The sequence below is a fragment of the Scomber japonicus genome, chromosome 19, assembly GCF_027409825.1.
Source record: "Scomber japonicus isolate fScoJap1 chromosome 19, fScoJap1.pri, whole genome shotgun sequence".
NCBI classification, from domain to species: Eukaryota; Metazoa; Chordata; class Actinopteri; order Scombriformes; family Scombridae; genus Scomber; species Scomber japonicus.
In genome coordinates, this window is record NC_070596.1 from 9,249 (window position 1) to 32,908 (window position 23,660).

Genomic DNA, 23,660 nt, shown 5'->3' on the forward strand with positions numbered 1-23,660 from the left:
CCCTAACCCCTAACCCCTAACCCTAACCCCTAACCCTAACCCTAACCCTTTTCGAAAAATATATTGATTCCTATGGGAAAACGGTTTTCTCGCGATAACTCGAGAACGGTACATCCTAGAGACTTGCAACCCGTCTCCGTCTGCCATAATTCGGCCACGCCCGACACGTAGACACCAAGCACGTGTCTCTACGACCTTCCCTTCCGGAGATATCAACAAAAACACTTGTTTTTCGACCATAAATCCGCCCCCCTATTACGGACATCGACGATCCTAGTATCCATCAACGCGGCCTGACGAGACAAACACATGAAGGTATGGCACATTTTGATACGACCTTCCTATCAAGAGTTATTCACAAATATGTCATCCTCAAATATGTCATCGTGGTTATCATCCCCATTCCTAACCCTAACCCTAACCCTAACCCTAACCCTAACCCTAACCCCAGGCCAGTGCACCAAAACCACAGTTGGGCTCATGAGAACTAAACTAACCAAACCTAACCCTAACCCTAACCCTAACCCTTATCATCCCCATTCCTAACCCTAACCCTAACCCTAACCCATATCCGTGATACTAGCGTTTCCGCCTGGGTTTCAGGTTTAAAAGGTGCATTCGGTTTGGTTTCTGGACTTTTGAAATTAATACACAGAGATGTTTCTGATCACTTTTCAGAGTACTCACACTGCACAAACAAAGCTCTTCCGGGGGGAAGAACAACCAACTCTACTCTGTTCAGGAACTCACTTAGAAACAATTTCTTAAAAAACGAAACATCCAAAAATAAAACAATTCTTTTCACCGTTCCATTTTTTTCATTCTCTCATCTCTAATTCTACTCTATACGTGGTTTATGGAGCAAGTGGGAGGGGGGACTTGTACTGACCTGCGACGGCCCGTGCCTTGCCCGGTACTGACAAACACCAAGTTGAACGTTAGTTAACTTTGGGTCAGTACTTAGAGTTGATCTCTACTAACACCTAACCCTAACCCTAACCCCTAACCCCTAACCCTAACCCTATTCACAAATATGTCATCCTCAAATATGTCATCGTGGTTATCATCCCCATTCCTAACCCTAACCCTAACCCGGAATTTTTCGAAAAATATATTGATTCCTATGGGAAAACGGTTTTCTCGCGATAACTCGAGAACGGTACATCCTAGAGACTTGCAACCCGTCTCCGTCTGCCATAATTCGGCCACGCCCGACACGTAGACACCAAGCACGTGTCTCTACGACCTTCCCTTCCGGAGATATCAACAAAAACACTTGTTTTTCGACCATAACTCCGCCCCCCTATTACGGACATCGACGATCCTAGTATCCATCAACGCGGCCTGACGAGACAAACACATGAAGGTATGGCACATTTTGATACGACCTTCCTATCAAGAGTTATTCACAAATATGTCATCCTCAAATATGTCATCGTGGTTATCATCCCCATTCCTAACCCTAACCCTAACCCTAACCCTAACCCTAACCCTAACCCTAACCCCAGGCCAGTGCACCAAAACCACAGTTGGGCTCATGAGAACTAAACTAACCAAACCTAACCCTAACCCTAACCCTAACCCTTATCATCCCCATTCCTAACCCTAACCCTAACCCTAACCCATATCCGTGATACTAGCGTTTCCGCCTGGGTTTCAGGTTTAAAAGGTGCATTCGGTTTGGTTTCTGGACTTTTGAAATTAATACACAGAGATGTTTCTGATCACTTTTCAGAGTACTCACACTGCACAAACAAAGCTCTTCCGGGGGGAAGAACAACCAACTCTACTCTGTTCAGGAACTCACTTAGAAACAATTTCTTAAAAAACGAAACATCCAAAAATAAAACAATTCTTTTCACCGTTCCATTTTTTTCATTCTCTCATCTCTAATTCTACTCTATACGTGGTTTATGGAGCAAGTGGGAGGGGGGACTTGTACTGACCTGCGACGGCCCGTGCCTTGCCCGGTACTGACAAACACCAAGTTGAACGTTAGTTAACTTTGGGTCAGTACTTAGAGTTGATCTCTACTAACACCTAACCCTAACCCCTAACCCCTAACCCCTAACCCTAACCCTATTCACAAATATGTCATCCTCAAATATGTCATCGTGGTTATCATCCCCATTCCTAACCCTAACCCTAACCCGGAATTTTTCGAAAAATATATTGATTCCTATGGGAAAACGGTTTTCTCGCGATAACTCGAGAACGGTACATCCTAGAGACTTGCAACCCGTCTCCGTCTGCCATAATTCGGCCACGCCCGACACGTAGACACCAAGCACGTGTCTCTACGACCTTCCCTTCCGGAGATATCAACAAAAACACTTGTTTTTCGACCATAACTCCGCCCCCCTATTACGGACATCGACGATCCTAGTATCCATCAACGCGGCCTGACGAGACAAACACATGAAGGTATGGCACATTTTGATACGACCTTCCTATCAAGAGTTATTCACAAATATGTCATCCTCAAATATGTCATCGTGGTTATCATCCCCATTCCTAACCCTAACCCTAACCCTAACCCACTTCATATACCCCCCCCCCTAGGGTTAGGGTTAGGTTGGGGGAAGCGATCCCTCCTCCAGCCGGAGAAGGGAGGTGCACGGTCCACCCACCGTGGGTTAGGGTTAGGGTTATCAATTAGGGTTAGGGTTATCAATTAGGGTTAGGGTTAGGGGTTATCAATTAGGGTTAGGGGTTAGGGTTAGGGTTATCAATTAGGGTTAGGGTTAGGGGTTGGGGTTAGGCAAAAATTTTCCCCGACCGCGTTGCGGTCGGGGAGCATCTTTTTTGTGCATGCTCCATCAAGACCTGCAACAGCTCATCCTTTATTACTCATTTACTTTTCATTTGAACCCTGTGGGAATCTGGTGTTTAGTTTATGAATCCATGTTCATTCTGCTCTCTGCCTCTGGGCCAGGGTTAGGGTTTGATTCAAGGGCAGAGGCTCTGCAGACCAATTGTGCTGAATAAAGTGTTTAACCAGCTGAGTGTGGGGGGCTTTCTTTCTCAACATCTTATATCTGTGTTGGGTGTATCTGGTATGGATTGTGTTTCCAGTCTCACCAACATATTGTAGGCTACATTGTTTACAAATGATGATACACACAATGATTGGATTTGATATTTCCCTGATTGTAAATTCTGAAGATGTTTTTGGTGTGTCTGTTTGATACCCACCTCAGCTGTTTACAGAAATCACTCATGTGCTTCTTTTGGGAGTTTGGGTTGGTTTAATTCTGAAAAGAGAGGAAAAAAAGCGGATCAAAACATTGCCCATTGGCACAATTTTTTATATATTTATTTTATTTTATTTTATTTTATAGGCAATGAAAATATATTTTTTTAAACAATTAGATTTTTATATTTAATTTTACTACAACCTAAATTCATACTTCATATAGATTTTTGGATTTTATAATATACTAATAAATAGTAAATGTATTACACTAAGTATGTGGAACAAAAAAATTTGGCTAAAACAGGGTTAAAATAATAGTTTTTTAAATTTCATTTAGGGTTTAATAAATATATAAAGAATTGCAATAATAAATCATTTGAGTTGGGATTTACAGGGTTACACTTGGTAGTGAATATAACTACTTACTAATGGACATACAAAAACAGAGCGCTCTCTTTTCTCTTGACCTCAGAGTTTTAGGGTTAGGGTTTTGCCATTGGACCTGAGGAAGACCCGGAGAGGGTCGAAACCTTTTTTAGTTGTTTATTGTATTTTATTTATTGTATTTGAATTTTCTGTTTTTATTTTTGAGAACAATTTGATTTTACATTTTGGATAACTTTATTAAAACACATTTAATTGATTGATTTAAAAATTGGATAACACCCACAGGATGGGTGATGCCGGCTGGATTCAGGTCCGTCGTGGAAGAAGACCCCAGCGGAACCGTCAGTCTTTTTGGGACTGGAATGGGGAGAGGTCCATGGATGGAGAGCCATACCCTAACCCGGTCTCCTTTTATAGGAGTTCCCCTATCCGAACCCTAACCCTTCGTTTATCCCCTGCTTGGTTCGTGTGTTTTTCCTTTTTAATGGAGAAAGGCTTAGTCAGGGTCAGTGCTCAAACTACTCTCCGTAGCGGATGCACCTTGACACAAAATTAGACTTAATAGACGAGCTTGATCAGATTTCTCAAAATTATTCTAAAAAAAAATGTTAAAGTTGCAAACAGTAAAATTGGCTACAGGACAGACTCTCAGGCTTGATCAGACAGGCCAGGTCTCAGGTTAGGGTGTCTAGTGATAGTGGACTAAAGATCCTGGGGCAGGTAAGGTCTCAGGTTAGGGTGTCTAGTGATAGTGGACTTAAGATCCTGGGACAGGTAAGGTCTCAGGTTAGGGTGTCTAGTGATAGTGGACTTAAGATCCTGGGGCAGGTAAGGTCTCAGGTTAGGGTGTCTAGTGATAGTGGACTAAAGATCCTGGGGCAGGTAAGGTCTCAGGTTAGGGTGTCTAGTGGTGTCTAGTGATAGTGGACTAAAGATCCTGGGGCAGGTAAGGTCTCAGGTTAGGGTGTCTAGTGATAGTGGACTAAAGATCCTGGGGCAGGTAAGGTCTCAGGTTAGGGTGTCTAGTGATAGTGGACTAAAGATCCTGGGGCAGGTAAGGTCTCAGGTTAGGGTGTCTAGTGATAGTGGACTAAAGATCCTGGGGCAGGTAAGGTCTCAGGTTAGGGTGTCTAGTGGTGTCAAGTGATAGTGGACTAAAGATCCTGGGGCAGGTAAGGTCTCAGGTTAGGGTGTCTAGTGGTGTCTAGTGATAGTGGACTAAAGATCCTGGGGCAGGTAAGGCGTGATATTTTACCGGCCAAAATATGTAACAACATCCAAACTCTTATTTGAAAAGGTTTTGCAAGCCATTGTATTTCAAACTGTCATTAGGAGCTAAGCCCCCTAAAGGTCTGATCCTAGATTCACCCCTGCCTGACACACTCCCCTACACACACACACACACACACACACACTCACCTACACACAGTTACTTACACACACACACATACACACACACACACACACACAGACGCGCTCGCAGGTACAGTCAGGTCGTTCATAGCAGTAAGTCTCTGTACAGTTTGTGTTGAAGTTTTTGATCCACTGCTGCGGTGGAAATCGTGACCACGCTGACTTTAACACACTTTCATAGAACTTGTTCCGACATCAAATGAACGGTTTACCTTCCTACGGTAGATACTGCAGCTCACGGTGGCAGGACTGCAGGACTCGTGTGTCAGTGAAACTTTTCATGAAACTTTTTCTGTGGCGTAGCAGTACTTCCACCGCTTTATTATTATTATAACCCATTATTATTGCAGATAAGATGTTAAATGACTGTGGACAGCCAGGGACAACATAGCTCTAGCTGTGTTTAACCCTAACCCATATTTCAGCAACCCGCCAATGGCAACTGACCTAAATCTTTTATTTGCCAAAACTAATATTTATACACATTTGGCGAGTGGCAGGTGCCAAGTTTATACCGTGTCCTGGAGTCTACTACAGTTGATCTGTCCTGAAAAGATAAATGTGGAGGAAGGCATGGTTTGGTCAGTCAGCTATAGAAGAGGCACAGCTGGTGAGTTGATGAGCACAGCTAGAGTGAGTTGGCTAATCAAGCTCTCCAGCTGATTATAACGGGCAGCGGCCTGTGAGTTGCCTCTGACTCCCTAATGAAAGGGGGGGGGGGGGGGCATCAAGAAGGAGGAAGGGAAGAAAGAAGGAAGGAAGGAAGAAGAAAGGGGGATGGAGGAAGGAAAGATGGAAGGGAGAGAGAAGGAGGGAGGGAGGAAGAACAGATGGAAGTAAGGAAAGGAAGGAAGGACGGAGGAAATAAGGAATGAGGGAGGGAGAAAGGAAAAGAGGAAGGGAAGAAAGAAGGCAGGGAGGAAGGAAGGAAGGACGAAGGAAAGAAGGAAGGAAGGAAGGTAGGGGGGAGGAAAGAAAGAGAGAAGGAGGGAGGGAGGAAGGGAAGAAAGAAGGAAGGAAGGAAGAAGAAAGGGGGATGGAGGAAGGAAAGAAGGAAGGGAGGAAGGAAGGAAGGAAGGAAGGAAGGAAGGAAGGAAGGAAGAAAGAAGGGAAGGAAGGAAAGACCGGCAAAAGGAAGGAGGGAAGAAAGGTAGGAAGGACAGAAGGGAGAATGGAAGGAAGGACAGAAGGAAGAAAGGTAGGAAGGAAGAAAGGAAGGAAGGAAGGAAGAAACGGAGGAAGGACAGATGGAAGGAAGGACAGAAGGAAGAAAGGTAGGAAGGACAGATGAAAGGAAGAAAGGAAGAAAAAAAGGGAGGAAGGACAGATGGAAGGAAGGAAGGAACAAAGAAAGGATAAAAGGAAGGTAGGAAGGACAGATGGAAGGAAGGAAAAGAACATAGGAAGGAAAGTGGGCCGGATTGCACCCCTCGGCGGGCCGGTTCTGGTCCACGGGCCTCATGTTTGACACCCCTGTTCTACACTGACTTTCGTGGAGACAACAAGTCAACTGAACGGTTCACTTCATACGGTCATTTATCAAAAGTAAGACACGTAGTTTGTGATAAATATGATATAAAATAGTAATACACTACAGGATGAATATACAGTCATGTCACCGGGTTTGTGTTACGATCTCATTCAAACTTTACCGCTGATTCACCTGTTGAGTGATGTGAGGGAATAGTCAACTTTTCTGTTTTAGACAGGTTTGGTGTAATTACGGGATACATTTATTGTTTTATTACACTGTTTTTTTATGTCACCATGTTAAAACGAGTCGTCAGTAATTATTTTAATTTTAATTATAATGTGGTGAAATTCTGCGTTAATTCATGAGTGAACATGAACTTTTTTTTACACTTATTTGAATAGTATTGATGTTGAGAGGTCATGTTATCATGTATACGGCTTGTATGGTGACTTGATTGGTAGCTACTATCATTATTATTATTATTATTATAATTATTATACCATTGTAGCCGCAGTATTATTCAAATGTATGTTTTTACCCTGTATTTCCACTCTTCTTCGCACACATCTTTTTTAACCCTTATATGGTATTCGTTTTTTTGTTACATAGGGAGTCCTGCTGGGTCTTGTGGACCCATTGCATTTTGGGGCTTTAAATTCCACATAATCAAACCTTGTTTTGTTAAAATACTCAGCAGGTCTTTACTTCATCCCAATTGCAAGTAATATAAACAACACATATGTTAAATTTGTCCCCTTTACCATTGTTAAATCACATTTATGAATAGAAATGTCACTTGTTTTTTTTTGTTTAAAAGAAATGCAACAAAATAAGAAAATGCATCATAAAGCAGGCAAAACTAGAAAATAATCAACACGCACATGTACAAATGAAGGAAGATTTTCCAAAACTACTGTTTTATTTGAATTTTATTAGAAATGTAATCTAACATCTGTCTGAATAAAACATTAGCCCATTGAAAATGGCCATTTAAATACCAGACTATACCATACAGAGTTTCACTGTGTGTGTATTGCAAATGTACTTCTTGCACTGGGTGCTTGTATATTGTGTTTTTCTGTCCATCTTGGCTCCACACACTTCACAGCGCTTCTTTTTGTTGCTGGCCACAATCCAGAATAATGAAAAGCTTCTAAGCTGGCTGATGCTCATCTTCCTCTTCCAACTCAGTGTCAGACTCTGAATTTTCAGAGATGTGATCCTCACACTCTGAAACTTCATCCGCTGCATCGCCATCTAAATCTTCTCTCTCTTCCAAAATCAATTGTAGCAGTCTGAACAGAGAATCGCTTTGCCATCTTTATCAGCTGTGGTATGGAACCACGCTGAGACAGCTATTCATAGTGTCAGGTCCCCAAGATTGGTTCCCGCAAGACACAGGGTGAAATGTGTGGGAATGTGGGTGCAGAGAGTGTGCAGATTTTGCAACCTTGAAGAACAGGTGGGTGCACCTGTTCCCGCACTCTCCTTCGCTCTCTCTCTCACACGCACGCACACACACACACACACACACACAGGCCCAGAGTGGAGGAAGGGAAAATGAGGGTGCACAGGATCTTTTACACACTTTCACTAGACCCGAGTCCCGAAAACCCTGTATGTAATATAAATATGAAGAGGAGGTATACGGGGGGGGGGGGGGGGGGGGGGGGTCATCGAAAAAAAATTCTGATTCATGTTCCTCACAGAAAATGTGCCAAGGCCAATGAACCTTAGTTTGAAAAAATTATTATTTGTATCATTTTTCTTAAGCTAAAAACTGAAAATGGGTCCCACAAACAGAATACCTTATAAGGGTTAACCCCTCACTCTTTCTCATGTTAATTATCACACCTCCCCTCCCCCCTTCTTCACACCTCCTACAGTGTGTGTTTGCTCACATACAAACTCAGTGCTTTTGCAAAACACCTGAAATAAATAAACGAAAGGGGGGCTGCTCTCACCAAAACAGTCCAGGTTACATTGCAGTGACAGCTGCAATGAATTGTTGCAGTATCTGCAGTTACTATCCATTACTAACACTGCTTCTGTCACACGACGGATAGTGAAAATTTGCCACTGCATTGGCCGGGAATCGAACCCGGGCATCCCGCGTGGCAAGCGAGAATTCTACCACTGAACCACCAATGCTTAATGTCCTCGCCAAATGTGGACTGACACGGTGTCAGGATGAACTTGACTTGTTTGCAGCAACAGGGCCAGAATTCTACCACTGAACCAGTGGTTTGCAGCAACAGCAATTTTGCCCTGAACTTCTTGTCTTGGGCGCGACTGAAGTACTGGCACAGAAAATGCAGTTGGGCTGCGTGACAGTCTCCTCTGGAGGCGTGGGTTCGAATCCCACTTCTGACACTGGTGTTTTAGATTGACATTGGACCCTGTAATCCAGACACCCCAGGCATCGATATTCCAAGAATTTGCCATTAGTTGGTGAGTTGTCTATCTGTCACGTTCTACACAGTACAAGTTTAGCAGAGCAGGAGGATGTTTATCACTCACAGCTCAGTGACAACTCTATACTTTAAAAAGTGTCCTCTGTTGCCTAAGTAAAAGCCTTTTCTGCAAGACATAACCTCAGAACTGCCCTGCCGTCCAATTAACGTGCCATAACTCGCCCACGCAACAGTCCTCGTTAGTATAATGGACAGTATCTCCGCCTGTCACGTGGAAGACCGGGATTCGATTCCCCGACGGGGAGAGTTGAGTTTTCAAGCAGCTGCCGATAATTTGCCAGGACAGATCAAAGCGGCACATCGTCCACATCGTGCATGCCCGTCCAAACAAGAAGCAGTTCAAAAGAAGACAAGGGCAAGTTCTCAGATGATGTGGAGCACAAACCTTTGCGTCGATGCGTCCTAGGTACCAGTCATTTGAGACAGCACAGTTTGATTCCATTACTCAGAGTGAACACAAAATTCCGAGTGTTTCCGCCCGGTTTCCGCCAACGCTCGATCACCGAGTGCAATACGCAATGACGCGCTGGCAAGGTGAAGACACATCAGCTAGAAGATTGCTGGTGTGGTGCTAAGTGGTGACACTTAGCAATCTTGTAAGCTCTGAGAAGGTCATTTCACCTCCTCAGAGGCTTTGTAGTGGACCAACTGGTGTGCAATGGGGAAAAACTGGCAGGGGAAAGCAATGAGTACAGTAGCAAGAAGGCCCAGGAGCTACGGCGACTGGCTGACTAGCGCTGACTCAATCAGATCAGGTAGCAGTCAGCTCAGCACCAGCAGCAGTTCATCGACTGCTTTGCAGTGTGACTGACGCAATGAATTGTTGCAGTATCTGCAGTTACTATCTATCCATAGCTAACACTGCTCCTGGAAGGGTGCTTCTGTCACACGATGGACAGTGAAAGTTTGCTGCATTGGCCGGGAATCGAACCCGGGCCTCCCGCGTGGCAGGCGAGAATTCTACCACTGAACCACCAATGCTTGACGTACTCGTCAAATGTGGACTGACACGGTGTCAGGATGAACCTGACTTGTTTGCAGCAACAGCAATTTTGCCCTGAACTTCTTGTCTTGGGCGCGACTGAAGTACTGGCACAGAAAATGCAGTTGGGGTGCGTAACTTAAGTCAGGATGGCCGAGCGGTCCAAGGCGCTGCGTTCAGGTCGCAGTCTCCTCTGGAGGCGTGGGTTCGAATCCCACTTCTGACACTGGTGTTTTAGATTGACATTGGACCCTGTAATCCAGACACCCCATCCATCGATATTCCAAGAATTTGCCATTAGTTGGTGAGTTGTCTATCTGTCACGTTCTACACAGTACAAGTTTAGCAGAGCAGGAGGATGTTTATCACTCGAATCTCACTTCTGACACTGGTGTTTTAGATTGACATTGGACCCTGTAATCCAGACACCCCATCCATCGATATTCCAAGAATTTGCCATTAGTTGGTGAGTTGTCTATCTGTCACGTTCTACACAGTACAAGTTTAGCAGAGCAGGAGGATGTTTATCACTCGAATTTCACTTCTGACACTGGTGTTTTAGATTGACATTGGACCCTGTAATCCAGACACCCCAGGCATCGATATTCCAAGAATTTGCCATTAGTTGGTGAGTTGTCTATCTGTCACGTTCTACACAGTACAAGTTTAGCAGAGCAGGAGGATGTTTATCACTCACAGGTCAGTGACAACTCTATACTTTAAAAAGTGTCCTCTGATGCCTAAGTAAAAGCCTTTTCTGCAAGACATAACCTCAGAACTGCCCTGCCGTCCAATTAACGTGCCATAACTCGCCCACGCAACAGTCCTCGTTAGTATAATGGACAGTATCTCCGCCTGTCACGTGGAAGACCGGGATTCGATTCCCCGACGGGGAGAGTTGAGTTTTCAAGCAGCTGCCGATAATTTGCCAGGACAGACCAAAGCGGCACATCGTCCACATCGTGCATGCCCGTCCAAACAAGAAGCAGTTCAAAAGAAGACAAGGGCAAGTTCTCAGATGATGTGGAGCACAAACCTTTGCGTCGATGCGTCCCAGTTACCAGTCATTTGAGACAGCACAGTTTGATTCCATTACTCAGAGTGAACACAAAATTCCAAGTGTTTCCGCCCGGTTTCGAACCGGGGACCTTTCGCGTGTGAGGCGAACGTGACAACCACTACACTACGGAAACCATGAAAGGGTTCTCTCCGTCCAAGAGGCCGACTTAAAGCATCTGTTCACACTGACCTCCGAACGGGTCTTCACCTGCTACGGACGTTCACGTATCCGCGGGCGATGTATTCCGACGGCTGTGGTGATCCTCTGCCTTTTTACTACAGCCCCACCAGGAGGTTGACATTTGACTTCTTCATCCCAATGTCTCTGTAACGACGGGAACGTTCCGCGTCAACGTCAGAACTGCCCTGCCAGACCGTTGATGTGCCATAACTCACCCACGCAGCAGTCCTCGTTAGTATAGTGGACAGTATCTCCGCCTGTCACGCGGAAGACCGGGGTTCGATTCCCCGACGGGGAGAGTTGAGTTTTCAAGCAGCTGCCGATAATTTGCCAGGACAGACCAAAGCGGCACATCGTCCACATCGTGCATGCCCGTCCAAACAAGAAGCAGTTCAAAAGAAGACAAGGGCAAGTTCTCAGATGATGTGGAGCACAAACCTTTGCGTCGATGCGTCCTAGGTACCAGTCATTTGAGACAGCACAGTTTGATTCCATTACTCAGAGTGAACACAAAATTCCGAGTGTTTCCGCCCGGTTTCCGCCAACGCTCGATCACCGAGTGCAATACGCAATGACGCGCTGGCAAGGTGAAGACACATCAGCTAGAAGATTGCTGGTGTGGTGCTAAGTGGTGACACTTAGCAATCTTGTAAGCTCTGAGAAGGTCATTTCACCTCCTCAGAGGCTTTGTAGTGGACCAACTGGTGTGCAATGGGGAAAAAGGGGAAAGCAATGAGTACAGTAGCAAGAAGGCCCAGGAGCTACGGCGACTGGCTGACTAGCGCTGACTCAATCAGATCAGGTAGCAGTCAGCTCAGCACCAGCAGCAGTTCATCGACTGCTTTGCAGTGTGACTGACGCAATGAATTATTGCAGTATCTGCAGTTACTATCTATCCATAGCTAACACTGCTCCTGGAAGGGTGCTTCTGTCACACGATGGACAGTGAAAGTTTGCTGCTGCATTGGCCGGGAATCGAACCCTGGCCTCCCGCGTGGCAGGCGAGAATTCTACCACTGAAGCACCAATGCTTGACATACTCGTCAAATGTGGACTGACACGGTGTCAGGATGAACCTGACTTGTTTGCAGCAACAGCAATTTTGCCCTGAACTTCTTGTCTTGGGCGCGACTGAAGTACTGGCACAGAAAATGCAGTTGGGGTGCGTAACTTAAGTCAGGATGGCCGAGCAGTCCAAGGCGCTGCGTTCAGGTCGCAGTCTCCTCTGGAGGCGTGGGTTTGAATCCCACTTCTGACACTGGTGTTTTAGATTGACATTGGACCCTGTAATCCAGACACCCCATCCATCGATATTCCAAGAATTTGCCATTAGTTGGTGAGTTGTCTATCTGTCACGTTCTACACAGTACAAGTTTAGCAGAGCAGGAGGATGTTTATCACTCGAATCTCACTTCTGACACTGGTGTTTTAGATTGACATTGGACCCTGTAATCCAGACACCCCAGGCATCGATATTCCAAGAATTTGCCATTAGTTGGTGAGTTGTCTATCTGTCACGTTCTACACAGTACAAGTTTAGCAGAGCAGGAGGATGTTTATCACTCACAGCTCAGTGACAACTCTATACTTTAAAAAGTGTCCTCTGTTGCCTAAGTAAAAGCCTTTTCTGCAAGACATAACCTCAGAACTGCCCTGCCGTCCAATTAACGTGCCATAACTCGCCCACGCAACAGTCCTCGTTAGTATAATGGACAGTATCTCCGCCTGTCACGTGGAAGACCGGGATTCGATTCCCCGACGGGGAGAGTTGAGTTTTCAAGCAGCTGCCGATAATTTGCCAGGACAGATCAAAGCGGCACATCGTCCACATCGTGCATGCCCGTCCAAACAAGAAGCAGTTCAAAAGAAGACAAGGGCAAGTTCTCAGATGATGTGGAGCACAAACCTTTGCGTCGATGCGTCCCAGTTACCAGTCATTTGAGACAGCACAGTTTGATTCCATTACTCAGAGTGAACACAAAATTCCAAGTGTTTCCGCCCGGTTTCGAACCGGGGACCTTTCGCGTGTGAGGCAAACGTGATAACCACTACACTACGGAAACCATGAAAGGGTTCTCTCCGTCCAAGAGGCCGACTTAAAGCATCTGTTCACACTGACCTCCGAACGGGTCTTCACCTGCTACGGACGTTCACGTATCCGCGGGCGATGTATTCCGACGGCTGTGGTGATCCTCTGCCTTTTTACTACAGCCCCACCAGAAGGTTGACATTTGACTTCTTCATCCCAATGTCTCTGTAACGACGGGAACGTTCCGCGTCAACGTCAGAACTGCCCTGCCAGCCCGTTGATGTGCCATAACTCACCCATGCAGCAGTCCTCGTTAGTATAGTGGACAGTATCTCCGCCTGTCACGCGGAAGACCGGGGTTCGATTCCCCGACGGGGAGAGTTCAGTTTTCAAGCAGCTGCCGATAATTTGCCAGGACAGACCAAAGCGGCACATCGTCCACATCGTGCATGCCCGTCCAAACAAGAAGCAGTTCAAAAGAAGACAAGGGCAAGTTCTCAGATGATGTGGAGCACAAACCTTTGCGTCGATGCGTCCTAAGTACCAGTCATTTGAGACAGCACAGTTTGATTCCATTACTCAGAGTGAACACAAAATTCCGAGTGTTTCCGCCCGGTTTCCGCCAACGCTCGATCACCGAGTGCAATACGCAATGACGCGCTGGCAAGGTGAAGACACATCAGCTAGAAGATTGCTGGTGTGGTGCTAAGTGGTGACACTTAGCAATCTTGTAAGCTCTGAGAAGGTCATTTCACCTCCTCAGAGGCTTTGTAGTGGACCAACTGGTGTGCAATGGGGAAAAACTGGCAGGGGAAAGCAATGAGTACAGTAGCAAGAAGGCCCAGGAGCTACGACGACTGGCTGACTAGCGCTGACTCAATCAGATCAGGTAGCAGTCAGCTCAGCACCAGCAGCAGTTCATCGACTGCTTTGCAGTGTGACTGACGCAATGAATTGTTGCAGTATCTGCAGTTACTATCTATCCATAGCTAACACTGCTCCTGGAAGGGTGCTTCTGTCACACGATGGACAGTGAAAGTTTGCTGCTGCATTGGCCGGGAATCGAACCCGGGCCTCCCGCGTGGCAGGCGAGAATTCTACCACTGAAGCACCAATGCTTGACATACTCGTCAAATGTGGACTGACACGGTGTCAGGATGAACCTGACTTGTTTGCAGCAACAGCAATTTTGCCCTGAACTTCTTGTCTTGGGCGCGACTGAAGTACTGGCACAGAAAATGCAGTTGGGGTGCGTAACTTAAGTCAGGATGGCCGAGCGGTCCAAGGCGCTGCGTTCAGGTCGCAGTCTTCTCTGGAGGCGTGGGTTCGAATCCCACTTCTGACACTGGTGTTTTAGATTGACATTGGACCCTGTAATCCAGACACCCCATCCATCGATATTCCAAGAATTTGCCATTAGTTGGTGAGTTGTCTATCTGTCACGTTCTACACAGTACAAGTTTAGCAGAGCAGGAGGATGTTTATCACTCGAATCTCACTTCTGACACTGGTGTTTTAGATTGACATTGGACCCTGTAATCCAGACACCCCAGGCATCGATATTCCAAGAATTTGCCATTAGTTGGTGAGTTGTCTATCTGTCACGTTCTACACAGTACAAGTTTAGCAGAGCAGGAGGATGTTTATCACTCACAGCTCAGTGACAACTCTATACTTTAAAAAGTGTCCTCTGTTGCCTAAGTAAAAGCCTTTTCTGCAAGACATAACCTCAGAACTGCCCTGCCAGCCCGTTGATGTGCCATAACTCACCCACGTAGCAGTCCTCGTTAGTATAGTGGACAGTATCTCCGCCTGTCACGCGGAAGACAGGGGTTCGATTCCCCGACGGGGAGAGTTGAGTTTTCAAGCAGCTGCCGATAATTTGCCAGGACAGACCAAAGCGGCACATCGTCCACATCGTGCATGCCAGTCCAAACAAGAAGCAGTTCAAAAGAAGACAAGGGCAAGTGGTGACACTTAGCAATCTTGTAAGCTCTGAGAAGGTCATTTCACCTCCTCAGAGGCTTTGTAGTGGACCAACTGGTGTGCAATGGGGAAAAACTGGCAGGGGAAAGCAATGAGTACAGTAGCAAGAAGGCCCAGGAGCTACGGCGACTGGCTGACTAGCGCTGACTCAATCAGATCAGGTAGCAGTCAGCTCAGCACCAGCAGCAGTTCATCGACTGCTTTGCAGTGTGACTGACGCAATGAATTGTTGCAGTATCTGCAGTTACTATCTATCCATAGCTAACACTGCTCCTGGAAGGGTGCTTCTGTCACACGATGGACAGTGAAAGTTTGCTGCTGCATTGGCCGGGAATCGAACCCGGGCCTCCCGCGTGGCAGGCGAGAATTCTACCACTGAACCACCAATGCTTGACGTACTCGTCAAATGTGGACTGACACGGTGTCAGGATGAACCTGACTTGTTTGCAGCAACAGCAATTTTGCCCTGAACTTCTTGTCTTGGGCGCGACTGAAGTACTGGCACAGAAAATGCAGTTGGGGTGCGTAACTTAAGTCAGGATGGCCGAGCGGTCCAAGGCGCTGCGTTCAGGTCGCAGTCTCCTCTGGAGGCGTGGGTTCGAATCCCACTTCTGACACTGGTGTTTTAGATTGACATTGGACCCTGTAATCCAGACACCCCATCCATCGATATTCCAAGAATTTGCCATTAGTTGGTGAGTTGTCTATCTGTCACGTTCTACACAGTACAAGTTTAGCAGAGCAGGAGGATGTTTATCACTCGAATCTCACTTCTGACACTGGTGTTTTAGATTGACATTGGACCCTGTAATCCAGACACCCCAGGCATCGATATTCCAAGAATTTGCCATTAGTTGGTGAGTTGTCTATCTGTCACGTTCTACACAGTACAAGTTTAGCAGAGCAGGAGGATGTTTATCACTCGAATCTCACTTCTGACACTGGTGTTTTAGATTGACATTGGACCCTGTAATCCAGACACCCCAGGCATCGATATTCCAAGAATTTGCCATTAGTTGGTGAGTTGTCTATCTGTCACGTTCTACACAGTACAAGTTTAGCAGAGCAGGAGGATGTTTATCACTCACAGCTCAGTGACATCTCTATACTTTAAAAAGTGTCCTCTGTTGCCTAAGTAAAAGCCTTTTCTGCAAGACATAACCTCAGAACTGCCCTGCCGTCCAATTAACGTGCCATAACTCGCCCACGCAACAGTCCTCGTTAGTATAATGGACAGTATCTCCGCCTGTCACGTGGAAGACCGGGATTCGATTCCCCGACGGGGAGAGTTGAGTTTTCAAGCAGCTGCCGATAATTTGCCAGGACAGACCAAAGCGGCACATCGTCCACATCGTGCATGCCCGTCCAAACAAGAAGCAGTTCAAAAGAAGACAAGGGCAAGTTCTCAGATGATGTGGAGCACAAACCTTTGCGTCGATGCGTCCCAGTTACCAGTCATTTGAGACAGCACAGTTTGATTCCATTACTCAGAGTGAACACAAAATTCCAAGTGTTTCCGCCCGGTTTCGAACCGGGGACCTTTCGCGTGTGAGGCAAACGTGATAACCACTACACTACGGAAACCATGAAAGGGTTCTCTCCGTCCAAGAGGCCGACTTAAAGCATCTGTTCACACTGACCTCCGAACGGGTCTTCACCTGCTACGGACGTTCACGTATCCGCGGGCGATGTATTCCGACGGCTGTGGTGATCCTCTGCCTTTTTACTACAGCCCCACCAGAAGGTTGACATTTGACTTCTTCATCCCAATGTCTCTGTAACGACGGGAACGTTCCGCGTCAACGTCAGAACTGCCCTGCCAGCCCGTTGATGTGCCATAACTCACCCATGCAGCAGTCCTCGTTAGTATAGTGGACAGTATCTCCGCCTGTCACGCGGAAGACCGGGGTTCGATTCCCCGACGGGGAGAGTTCAGTTTTCAAGCAGCTGCCGATAATTTGCCAGGACAGACCAAAGCGGCACATCGTCCACATCGTGCATGCCCGTCCAAACAAGAAGCAGTTCAAAAGAAGACAAGGGCAAGTTCTCAGATGATGTGGAGCACAAACCTTTGCGTCGATGCGTCCCAGTTACCAGTCATTTGAGACAGCACAGTTTGATTCCATTACTCAGAGTGAACACAAAATTCCGAGTGTTTCCGCCCGGTTTCCGCCAACGCTCGATCACCAAGTGCAATACGCAATGACGCGCTGGCAAGGTGAAGACACATCAGCTAGAAGATTGCTGGTGTGGTGCTAAGTGGTGACACTTAGCAATCTTGTAAGCTCTGAGAAGGTCATTTCACCTCCTCAGAGGCTTTGTAGTGGACCAACTGGTGTGCAATGGGGAAAAACTGGCAGGGGAAAGCAATGAGTACAGTAGCAAGAAGGCCCAGGAGCTACGGCGACTGGCTGACTAGCACTGACTCAATCAGATCAGGTAGCAGTCAGCTCAGCACCAGCAGCAGTTCATCGACTGCTTTGCAGTGTGACTGACGCAATGAATTGTTGCAGTATCTGCAGTTACTATCTATCCATAGCTAACACTGCTCCTGGAAGGGTGCTTCTGTCACACGATGGACAGTGAAAGTTTGCTGCTGCATTGGCCGGGAATCGAACCCGGGCCTCCCGCGTGGCAGGCGAGAATTCTACCACTGAACCACCAATGCTTGACGTACTCGTCAAATGTGGACTGACACGGTGTCAGGATGAACCTGACTTGTTTGCAGCAACAGCAATTTTGCCCTGAACTTCTTGTCTTGGGCGCGACTGAAGTACTGGCACAGAAAATGCAGTTGGGGTGCGTAACTTAAGTCAGGATGGCCGAGCGGTCCAAGGCGCTGCGTTCAGGTCGCAGTCTCCTCTGGAGGCGTGGGTTCGAATCCCACTTCTGACACTGGTGTTTTAGATTGACATTGGACCCTGTAATCCAGACACCCCATCCATCGATATTCCAAGAATTTGCCATTAGTTGGTGAGTTGTCTATCTGTCACGTTCTACACAGTACAAGTTTAGCAGAGCAGGAGGATGTTTATCACTCGAATCTCACTTCTGACACTGGTGTTTTAGATTGACATTGGACCCTGTAATCCAGACACCCCAGGCATCGATATTCCAAGAATTTGCCATTAGTTGGTGAGTTGTCTATCTGTCACGTTCTACACAGTACAAGTTTAGCAGAGCAGGAGGATGTTTATCACTCACAGCTCAGTGACAACTCTATACTTTAAAAAGTGTCCTCTGTTGCCTAAGTAAAAGCCTTTTCTGCAAGACATAACCTCAGAACTGCCCTGCCGTCCAATTAACGTGCCATAACTCGCCCACGCAACAGTCCTCGTTAGTATAATGGACAGTATCTCCGCCTGTCACGCGGAAGACCGGGATTCGATTCCCCGACGGGGAGAGTTGAGTTTTCAAGCAGCTGCCGATAATTTGCCAGGACAGACCAAAGCGGCACATCGTCCACATCGTGCATGCCCGTCCAAACAAGAAGCAATTCAAAAGAAGACAAGGGCAAGTTCTCAGATGATGTGGAGCACAAACCTTTGCGTCGATGCGTCCCAGTTACCAGTCATTTGAGACAGCACAGTTTGATTCCATTACTCAGAGTGAACACAAAATTCCAAGTGTTTCCGCCCGGTTTCGAACCGGGGACCTTTCGCGTGTGAGGCAAACGTGATAACCACTACACTACGGAAACCATGAAAGGGTTCTCTCCATCCAAGAGGCCGACTTAAAGCATCTGTTCACACTGACCTCCGAACGGGTCTTCACCTGCTACGGACGTTCACGTATCCGCGGGCGATGTATTCCGACGGCTGTGGTGATCCTCTGCCTTTTTACTACAGCCCCACCAGAAGGTTGACATTTGACTTCTTCATCCCAATGTCTCTGTAACGACGGGAACGTTCCGCGTCAACGTCAGAACTGCCCTGCCAGCCCGTTGATGTGCCATAACTCACCCATGCAGCAGTCCTCGTTAGTATAGTGGACAGTATCTCCGCCTGTCACGCGGAAGACCGGGGTTCGATTCCCCGACGGGGAGAGTTCAGTTTTCAAGCAGCTGCCGATAATTTGCCAGAACAGACCAAAGCGGCACATCGTCCACATCGTGCATGCCCGTCCAAACAAGAAGCAGTTCAAAAGAAGACAAGGGCAAGTGGTGACACTTAGCAATCTTGTAAGCTCTGAGAAGGTCATTTCACCTCCTCAGAGGCTTTGTAGTGGACCAACTGGTGTGCAATGGGGAAAAACTGGCAGGGGAAAGCAATGAGTACAGTAGCAAGAAGGCCCAGGAGCTACGGCGACTGGCTGACTAGCGCTGACTCAATCAGATCAGGTAGCAGTCAGCTCAGCACCAGCAGCAGTTCATCGACTGCTTTGCAGTGTGACTGACGCAATGAATTGTTGCAGTATCTGCAGTTACTATCTATCCATAGCTAACACTGCTCCTGGAAGGGTGCTTCTGTCACACGATGGACAGTGAAAGTTTGCTGCTGCATTGGCCGGGAATCGAACGTGTGGCAGGCGAGAATTCTACCACTGAACCACCAATGCTTGACGTACTCGTCAAATGTGGACTGACACGGTGTCAGGATGAACCTGACTTGTTTGCAGCAACAGCAATTTTGCCCTGAACTTCTTGTCTTGGGCGCGACTGAAGTACTGGCACAGAAAATGCAGTTGGGGTGCGTAACTTAAGTCAGGATGGCCGAGCGGTCCAAGGCGCTGCGTTCAGGTCGCAGTCTCCTCTGGAGGCGTGGGTTTGAATCCCACTTCTGACACTGGTGTTTTAGATTGACATTGGACCCTGTAATCCAGACACCCCAGGCATCGATATTCCAAGAATTTGCCATTAGTTGGTGAGTTGTCTATCTGTCACGTTCTACACAGTACAAGTTTAGCAGAGCAGGAGGATGTTTATCACTCACAGCTCAGTGACATCTCTATACTTTAAAAAGTGTCCTCTGTTGCCTAAGTAAAAGCCTTTTCTGCAAGACATAACCTCAGAACTGCCCTGCCGTCCAATTAACGTGCCATAACTCGCCCACGCAACAGTCCTCGTTAGTATAATGGACAGTATCTCCGCCTGTCACGTGGAAGACCGGGATTCGATTCCCCGACGGGGAGAGTTGAGTTTTCAAGCAGCTGCCGATAATTTGCCAGGACAGACCAAAGCGGCACATCGTCCACATCGTGCATGCCCGTCCAAACAAGAAGCAGTTCAAAAGAAGACAAGGGCAAGTTCTCAGATGATGTGGAGCACAAACCTTTGCGTCGATGCGTCCCAGTTACCAGTCATTTGAGACAGCACAGTTTGATTCCATTACTCAGAGTGAACACAAAATTCCAAGTGTTTCCGCCCGGTTTCGAACCGGGGACCTTTCGCGTGTGAGGCGAACGTGATAACCACTACATTACGGAAACCATGAAAGGGTTCTCTCCGTCCAAGAGGCCGACTTAAAGCATCTGTTCACACTGACCTCCGAACGGGTCTTCACCTGCTACGGACGTTCACGTATCCGCGGGCGATGTATTCCGACGGCTGTGGTGATCCTCTGCCTTTTTACTACAGCCCCACCAGAAGGTTGACATTTGACTTCTTCATCCCAATGTCTCTGTAACGACGGGAACGTTCCGCGTCAACGTCAGAACTGCCCTGCCAGCCCGTTGATGTGCCATAACTCACCCACGCAACAGTCCTCGTTAGTATAATGGACAGTATCTCCGCCTGTCACGCGGAAGACAGGGGTTCGATTCCCCGACGGGGAGAGTTGAGTTTTCAAGCAGCTGCTGATAATTTGCCAGGACAGACCAAAGCGGCACATCGTCCACATCGTGCATGCCCGTCCAAACAAGAAGCAGTTCAAAAGAAGCCAAGGGCAAGTTCTCAGATGATGTGGAGCACAAACCTTTGCGTCGATGCGTCCTAGGTACCAGTCATTTGAGACAGCACAGTTTGATTCCATTACTCAGAGTGAACACAAAATTCTGAGTGTTTCCGCCCGGTTTCCGCCAACGCTCGATCACCGAGTGCAATACGCAATGACGCGCTGGCAAGGTGAAGACACATCAGCTAGAAGATTGCTGGTGTGGTGCTAAGTGGTGACACTTAGCAATCTTGTAAGCTCTGAGAAGGTCATTTCACCTCCTCAGAGGCTTTGTAGTGGACCAACTGGTGTGCAATGGGGAAAAACTGGCAGGGGAAAGCAATGAGTACAGTAGCAAGAAGGCCCAGGAGCTACGGCGACTGGCTGACTAGCACTGACTCAATCAGATCAGGTAGCAGTCAGCTCAGCACCAGCAGCAGTTCATCGACTGCTTTGCAGTGTGACTGACGCAATGAATTGTTGCAGTATCTGCAGTTACTATCTATCCATAGCTAACACTGCTCCTGGAAGGGTGCTTCTGTCACACGATGGACAGTGAAAGTTTGCTGCTGCATTGGCCGGGAATCGAACCCGGGCCTCCCGCGTGGCAGGCGAGAATTCTACCACTGAACCACCAATGCTTGACGTACTCGTCAAATGTGGACTGACACGGTGTCAGGATGAACCTGACTTGTTTGCAGCAACAGCAATTTTGCCCTGAACTTCTTGTCTTGGGCGCGACTGAAGTACTGGCACAGAAAATGCAGTTGGGGTGCGTAACTTAAGTCAGGATGGCCGAGCGGTCCAAGGCGCTGCGTTCAGGTCGCAGTCTCCTCTGGAGGCGTGGGTTCGAATCCCACTTCTGACACTGGTGTTTTAGATTGACATTGGACCCTGTAATCCAGACACCCCATCCATCGATATTCCAAGAATTTGCCATTAGTTGGTGAGTTGTCTATCTGTCACGTTCTACACAGTACAAGTTTAGCAGAGCAGGAGGATGTTTATCACTCGAATCTCACTTCTGACACTGGTGTTTTAGATTGACATTGGACCCTGTAATCCAGACACCCCAGGCATCGATATTCCAAGAATTTGCCATTAGTTGGTGAGTTGTCTATCTGTCACGTTCTACACAGTACAAGTTTAGCAGAGCAGGAGGATGTTTATCACTTACAGCTCAGTGACAACTCTATACTTTAAAAAGTGTCCTCTGTTGCCTAAGTAAAAGCCTTTTCTGCAAGACATAACCTTAGAACTGCCCTGCCGTCCAATTAACGTGCCATAACTCGCCCACGCAACAGTCCTCGTTAGTATAATGGACAGTATCTCCGCCTGTCACGTGGAAGACCGGGATTCGATTCCCCGACGGGGAGAGTTGAGTTTTCAAGCAGCTGCCGATAATTTGCCAGGACAGACCAAAGCGGCACATCGTCCACATCGTGCATGCCCGTCCAAACAAGAAGCAGTTCAAAAGAAGACAAGGGCAAGTTCTCAGATGATGTGGAGCACAAACCTTTGCGTCGATGCGTCCCAGTTACCAGTCATTTGAGACAGCACAGTTTGATTCCATTACTCAGAGTGAACACAAAATTCCGAGTGTTTCCGCCCGGTTTCCGCCAACGCTCGATCACCGAGTGCAATACGTAATGACGCGCTGGCAAGGTGAAGACACATCAGCTAGAAGATTGCTGGTGTGGTGCTAAGTGGTGACACTTAGCAATCTTGTAAGCTCTGAGAAGGTCATTTCACCTCCTCAGAGGCTTTGTAGTGCACCAACTGGTGTGCAATGGGGAAAAACTGGCAGGGGAAAGCAATGAGTACAGTAGCAAGAAGGCCCAGGAGCTACGGCGACTGGCTGACTAGCGCTGACTCAATCAGATCAGGTAGCTGTCAGCTCAGCGACTGCTTTGCAGTGTGACTGACGCAATGAATTGTTGCAGTATCTGCAGTTACTATCTATCCATAGCTAACACTGCTCCTGGAAGGGTGCTTCTGCCACCAATGCTTGACGTACTCGTCAAATGTGGACTGACACCGTGTCAGGATGAACCTGACTTGTTTGCAGCAACAGCAATTTTGCCCTGAACTTCTTGTCTTGGGCGCGACTGAAGTACTGGCACAGAAAATGCAGTTGGGGTGCGTAACTTAAGTCAGGATGGCCGAGCGGTCCAAGGCGCTGCGTTCAGGTCGCAGTCTCCTCTGGAGGCGTGGGTTCGAATCCCACTTCTGACACTGGTGTTTTAGATTGACATTGGACCCTGTAATCCAGACACCCCATCCATCGATATTCCAAGAATTTGCCATTAGTTGGTGAGTTGTCTATCTGTCACGTTCTACACAGTACAAGTTTAGCAGAGCAGGAGGATGTTTATCACTCGAATCTCACTTCTGACACTGGTGTTTTAGATTGACATTGGACCCTGTAATCCAGACACCCCATCCATCGATATTCCAAGAATTTGCCATTAGTTGGTGAGTTGTCTATCTGTCACGTTCTACACAGTACAAGTTTAGCAGAGCAGGAGGATGTTTATCACTCACAGCTCAGTGACAACTCTATACTTTAAAAAGTGTCCTCTGTTGCCTAAGTAAAAGCCTTTTCTGCA

The 23,660-nt window shown here is 47.2% G+C and overlaps 22 non-coding genes across 22 annotated transcripts; 13 read left to right on the top strand and 9 right to left on the bottom strand.

Annotated features, from left to right (window-relative positions):
- Positions 1–9,854: 9,854 nt before the first annotated feature.
- trnag-gcc (transfer RNA glycine (anticodon GCC)) lies at positions 9,855–9,925 on the bottom strand. The gene has a single exon. It is a non-coding gene; the product is annotated as a tRNA-Gly (tRNA).
- A 144-nt stretch (positions 9,926–10,069) lies between these two features.
- trnal-cag (transfer RNA leucine (anticodon CAG)) lies at positions 10,070–10,152 on the top strand. The gene has a single exon. It is a non-coding gene; the product is annotated as a tRNA-Leu (tRNA).
- Positions 10,153–11,046: 894 nt separating this feature from the next.
- trnav-cac (transfer RNA valine (anticodon CAC)) lies at positions 11,047–11,119 on the bottom strand. Its single transcript has one exon. It is a non-coding gene; the product is annotated as a tRNA-Val (tRNA).
- Positions 11,120–11,392: 273 nt separating this feature from the next.
- Positions 11,393–11,464, top strand: trnad-guc (transfer RNA aspartic acid (anticodon GUC)). Its single transcript has one exon. It is a non-coding gene; the product is annotated as a tRNA-Asp (tRNA).
- Positions 11,465–12,341: 877 nt separating this feature from the next.
- trnal-cag (transfer RNA leucine (anticodon CAG)) lies at positions 12,342–12,424 on the top strand. Its single transcript has one exon. It is a non-coding gene; the product is annotated as a tRNA-Leu (tRNA).
- Positions 12,425–13,156: 732 nt separating this feature from the next.
- Positions 13,157–13,229, bottom strand: trnav-cac (transfer RNA valine (anticodon CAC)). The gene has a single exon. It is a non-coding gene; the product is annotated as a tRNA-Val (tRNA).
- Positions 13,230–13,502: 273 nt separating this feature from the next.
- Positions 13,503–13,574, top strand: trnad-guc (transfer RNA aspartic acid (anticodon GUC)). Its single transcript has one exon. It is a non-coding gene; the product is annotated as a tRNA-Asp (tRNA).
- Positions 13,575–14,457: 883 nt separating this feature from the next.
- trnal-cag (transfer RNA leucine (anticodon CAG)) lies at positions 14,458–14,540 on the top strand. Its single transcript has one exon. It is a non-coding gene; the product is annotated as a tRNA-Leu (tRNA).
- Positions 14,541–14,976: 436 nt separating this feature from the next.
- On the top strand, positions 14,977–15,048 carry trnad-guc (transfer RNA aspartic acid (anticodon GUC)). Its single transcript has one exon. It is a non-coding gene; the product is annotated as a tRNA-Asp (tRNA).
- A 452-nt stretch (positions 15,049–15,500) lies between these two features.
- Positions 15,501–15,571, bottom strand: trnag-gcc (transfer RNA glycine (anticodon GCC)). Its single transcript has one exon. It is a non-coding gene; the product is annotated as a tRNA-Gly (tRNA).
- Positions 15,572–15,715: 144 nt separating this feature from the next.
- Positions 15,716–15,798, top strand: trnal-cag (transfer RNA leucine (anticodon CAG)). The gene has a single exon. It is a non-coding gene; the product is annotated as a tRNA-Leu (tRNA).
- Positions 15,799–16,692: 894 nt separating this feature from the next.
- Positions 16,693–16,765, bottom strand: trnav-cac (transfer RNA valine (anticodon CAC)). The gene has a single exon. It is a non-coding gene; the product is annotated as a tRNA-Val (tRNA).
- Positions 16,766–17,038: 273 nt separating this feature from the next.
- On the top strand, positions 17,039–17,110 carry trnad-guc (transfer RNA aspartic acid (anticodon GUC)). Its single transcript has one exon. It is a non-coding gene; the product is annotated as a tRNA-Asp (tRNA).
- Positions 17,111–17,778: 668 nt separating this feature from the next.
- trnag-gcc (transfer RNA glycine (anticodon GCC)) lies at positions 17,779–17,849 on the bottom strand. Its single transcript has one exon. It is a non-coding gene; the product is annotated as a tRNA-Gly (tRNA).
- A 144-nt stretch (positions 17,850–17,993) lies between these two features.
- On the top strand, positions 17,994–18,076 carry trnal-cag (transfer RNA leucine (anticodon CAG)). The gene has a single exon. It is a non-coding gene; the product is annotated as a tRNA-Leu (tRNA).
- Positions 18,077–18,808: 732 nt separating this feature from the next.
- On the bottom strand, positions 18,809–18,881 carry trnav-cac (transfer RNA valine (anticodon CAC)). The gene has a single exon. It is a non-coding gene; the product is annotated as a tRNA-Val (tRNA).
- Positions 18,882–19,154: 273 nt separating this feature from the next.
- On the top strand, positions 19,155–19,226 carry trnad-guc (transfer RNA aspartic acid (anticodon GUC)). Its single transcript has one exon. It is a non-coding gene; the product is annotated as a tRNA-Asp (tRNA).
- A 656-nt stretch (positions 19,227–19,882) lies between these two features.
- On the top strand, positions 19,883–19,965 carry trnal-cag (transfer RNA leucine (anticodon CAG)). The gene has a single exon. It is a non-coding gene; the product is annotated as a tRNA-Leu (tRNA).
- Positions 19,966–20,535: 570 nt separating this feature from the next.
- On the bottom strand, positions 20,536–20,608 carry trnav-cac (transfer RNA valine (anticodon CAC)). The gene has a single exon. It is a non-coding gene; the product is annotated as a tRNA-Val (tRNA).
- Positions 20,609–21,621: 1,013 nt separating this feature from the next.
- Positions 21,622–21,692, bottom strand: trnag-gcc (transfer RNA glycine (anticodon GCC)). Its single transcript has one exon. It is a non-coding gene; the product is annotated as a tRNA-Gly (tRNA).
- A 144-nt stretch (positions 21,693–21,836) lies between these two features.
- On the top strand, positions 21,837–21,919 carry trnal-cag (transfer RNA leucine (anticodon CAG)). The gene has a single exon. It is a non-coding gene; the product is annotated as a tRNA-Leu (tRNA).
- A 1,284-nt stretch (positions 21,920–23,203) lies between these two features.
- Positions 23,204–23,286, top strand: trnal-cag (transfer RNA leucine (anticodon CAG)). Its single transcript has one exon. It is a non-coding gene; the product is annotated as a tRNA-Leu (tRNA).
- Positions 23,287–23,660: the final 374 nt, after the last annotated feature.